A 4,204-nucleotide genomic window follows, 5' to 3' on the forward strand; every position below is an offset into this window, starting at 1 on the left:
ATTTCTTCTTTCAGATACTGTATATTTTTCTCATTTCATTGTGTTGTCTAACTGAGTTTCTTGTATCTCATTTAGTTTCCTTAAAATTGTTACTCTAAATTCCTTGTCAGTTATTTCAAAGACTTCCTGTTCTATAGGATCTAATGCTTGAGGGTTATTATTTTCCTTTGGGGGGGAGGTACTTTCTTGATTTTTCATATTTCTGGTATCTTTCCTTTGATGTTTTGTCATCATGGCAGGGGGTATCACAGTCCACTTGTTTCAACCTGATGTCTGGCTTGGATCCTGAAGGGACTGCCAATTCTGGGAAGCAGGAAGTAGCCTAGGCTGGGGGTCTCATGGTGCCTGCCTGTTCTTTGACAGTTTGCTCAGGGTGTGGGGGTCCTGAGGATGTTAAGTCTCTTCTGACAGCAGGGACCGGCCTGTGCTGGTGATCCTGCCCTGCTTGCCTTCTCCAGCATAGCTGGCTCAGGGCATGGGGTCCCCAAGGCTCTTAAATCTCTCCCAGTGGGGGGGAACAGCCTGGGTTGGTGGTCCCATGCCACCTGACTTCTCCAGTATGGCTGGCTAGGGGCATGGGTGCCCAGAAACTCTAGTGTCTCTCTAAGCAGTGGGGAGCAACCTGTACTGGGGTCCCACAGTCCATGGTTCCTGCCTGTTTTGGCACAGATCTCAGGCCTTCTGTTGTTGTTCCTTAATAGTTGCTAATTGGTCACTCTGTGGGAGTGAGTGACACCAGGAACTTACTACTCTGCCATCTTGACTGGAACTCCTGGTTAGTCATTTACTCTCTGTAGGAACTGGCTATCCCTGGGAGAGGAAGTCTGCACTACTTTTTCTACCACTTGTAACAGAATAGAGTAATTTTTGAAAAAATGAAATTTATTTTTTATGGTTTTTGGTGCTGAGAAGTCTAAGGTCAAGAGAAAGCATCTGGTGAGGTCTTTTTCTTGGTGCAGGGGGTTCCTCTCCTTTAAAGCCACCAGTGCCACTCGCATGATGACCCATTTATCCACTAACCCATTAATCTACCAATGGATTAATCCATTCATGAGGGCAGAGCTCTCATGATCCAATCACTTCCCAAAGGCCCCACCTTTAAAATATTGTAATCTGATTTTCACCCTCTTAACACTGTTATAATGAAGATCTAAGTTTCCACATAAGCATTAAAGGTGGCAGTCAGACCAGTTGGACCATTGCATGGTCCCAAATATTGTAATCTGATTTTCACCCTCTTAACACTGTTATAATGAAAATCTAAGTTTCCACATAAGCATTAAAGGTGGCAGTCAGACCAGTTGGACCATTGCATGGTCCCTCTAGGATCAGCAAGGCCTCAAGATGTCAAAGTATCAAAAATACAGAAAATGAAAAGGGTTGATTAGTATAATCCTCAGGTTAGAGTTTTCCCTATTTAGAAGGTAGAATAGGGTTCCAATAAATTCAAGTTTCAGCAAAGGGCAGTTTCATCAGTTAATAAAAAAATTGGGGGAGCAGTTTGAAGAACATCAAAGGCTATTGCTTAAGCAACCTGTGCAAAATTTTGAGAGACCAATGCAAGATTTCTTGAGCAGGCCTGGAAATAGAGATTTGTTGTGTCTAGAATTACTAAGGAGAGACTGCACCCAGAATCATTACAGAGAAGCTGAAATCTGTCTCAATTTTTCCTTTTCTGTGCCCATTATTCACTTCTCCGTACCTTCTCTCCCCTGGCCTTGCTTCTACCTGTTGTAGGCCCGTCTTCCTCCTGCCTACATTCAGTTGTCCCATCCTCCCCCCAGTGTGCTGCCCTCCCCCCACCTTGGGCTCCCTCAAAGTGCCCTAGGCTCCAAAATTACCTCCCCTCCCCCAGTCCTTCTCACCCATTCAGGCTCCTATTCTCTAAGCACAGAAAAACTCCTCTTAAATATTTTGAGATGTGTGTATGTGTGTGTATCTAAGGAGGTTTTCATTTTTAAAGCAAATTCTGTGGTCAGACTGAAAATACCAGACAACAACATATGCAGGAAAAACAAAATGGATTCAGTTAATCAAATATCATTACCATGAGAAACTTGTCTAGTGTCTGTTTTGAGTCACTACATATGTATTCATCAGTGCATGGAAATGTCTGATCAAAAAGAGATTCTGAGATTTCAACTCACGCTCTTTCCTTTGAAACATCCCAGATTGTAATATGACCTAATAGGTATCAGTGCTTTTGATGAAGTCATGGTACTATTAGGTAAAGATCCATTTTTTGCTTGTTTTGTTTTGACAGCTGGCTGCTGGTGCAAGGATCCGAGAACCCTTGACCTTGGTGTTGTAACATCATTCTCTGACTAACTGAGCTAACTGACCAACCCCAGGGTAAAGGCTCCAAGGGAGCTACACACAGAGGACAGTTATCTCTCAATGTGGATATAAATGTTTGTTATAAAAAGTAGTACTTTAGACTTGTTGGTTTCTTTTCTTCTTTGGTTTCATAAAAGATATAGCATTACTGAGAAATAGAACGATTTATACTTACTTCACTTGTTTATAGCACTGATTCCTTAGCAGGGTAATTTTCACTCCAAGCTTTAAAATAATGTCACTTACTCTGTTTGCACACTGGAGTGGAAATAGTACATTTGGCAATTTCAGGACCTGAGTGTTGGTTGACATCAAGCAACTGAGAGTTGCTGTTGCAGGAGGGTGGAGGGTGGCTTGTCTAATGCTGGCTGGCTCACTGGGCTGCTGGATTATTACTACCCTTGAAAGATATAGAAATAAATATTTTATTTCAGTCTTTGCCACTGCTGTGATAGTACAATGGAAAGCCTTTGAAGTGTTTTATAAATGCTCAAAGCACATCTGTGAAAGAGTCCCAGCAGAATTCTGGTATAAGGGATTAAATCTAGTTTTGAGAGAGACAGCAATTCATTCAAACTTGAGGGTAGATTGAGTGTACAGGGGAAAATCTGGAGGTCTCAGCCTTACTGTATCTATGGGTCAATATGTCCTGTCAAAGAAGAGCAAGGAGCAGGTGTCCTCAGTTCTCCTCCCCGTGGCCTCGTAGTACTGACTTGTTCCTCTCTTAGAACTTCTGTTTACTCTGCCTTCTGTTATCATAGTTTCCTTAATGTTAATTTTTTCTACAATTCTAGTCTGAATGGTGAACATGTTCAGACAAATGTCTCCAATATCTTTCTACTAAAAACAAAGTGTTTTGTTTAGTTTACTACTTCCTCTTTTCATTTCCTCCTAAAGAGAAAGAACCGTTTATTGGCCAAGGCATTGGTTGTGCTTCTAGGGGTGGTGGGGTGAGAAATCTAGCGGAACGAGGTATATTTAAGGAGAGGTATGGGGTGAGAGGTAAGGTCAAGTGAGGAAGAAAACTTGCAACAGCTGAAGCTTTTACAAAACAGGGAGGAGATGAAATTGCAGTAGCTGTGGTGATGGGACTTCGGGTGGTGATGGGACTTCGGGAGAGAAGAGGAAAGAGAGATGAAGAGAACTTCACAGGCAGGTTTTGTTATGCGTTGGATAGGGTTGGTTTCCCTTCACTTTGTCCTTCCTTTTAAAATAAAAAGGACTGTATTAAATGGTGATGGGATTTCGGGAGAGAAGAGGAAAGAGAGATGAAGAGAACTTCACAGGCAGGTTTTGTTATGCATTGGATAGGGTTGGTTTCCCTTCACTTTGTCCTTCCTTTTAAAATAAAAAGGACTGTATTAAAGATGCTCATTGCTTTTCAAGTCTTTGAAGTTAGGTTTGTGTTCGTTGTGGATATCTTGCCATGCTAAAATGGGCAAGAAGAACTCACTTTATTTGAGAGATAATAGTTATAAATTCCATTCCAGAAGCCAAATAAGGGAGGTTGGAGGGCTTTTCAGGGATGCCTGAAGAGGTCAGGAGTTGATTGTAGCAACTTTTTCCATAGGGCCTCAGCAGGTCTGAATAAGCCACGGTTCTATCCAATAAATATGCATCGATGTCCTGGGGACAGAGGTAAAAGACAGACATGATAAGAATTAGGCAAGTAACCTGGAGATTTCTTCATAGTGAATAACAAACTGTGGGAGCTCAAAAGAGAGCCATCAATTGCAGACTTGAGAAGTGACCTAAATTAAATTCTGAAAAGTGAATAAGACGTAGGCAGATAAATGCAGGGATGGATAGGGTGGGTAGACGCACTGAGCCTCGGGAAGGGAAGTTTCTCTAAGGCCAGCTGCATCTT

The sequence above is a fragment of the Galeopterus variegatus genome, unplaced genomic scaffold (genome assembly GCF_000696425.1).
Source record: "Galeopterus variegatus unplaced genomic scaffold, G_variegatus-3.0.2 Scaffold885, whole genome shotgun sequence".
Classification (NCBI taxonomy): Eukaryota; Metazoa; Chordata; class Mammalia; order Dermoptera; family Cynocephalidae; genus Galeopterus; species Galeopterus variegatus.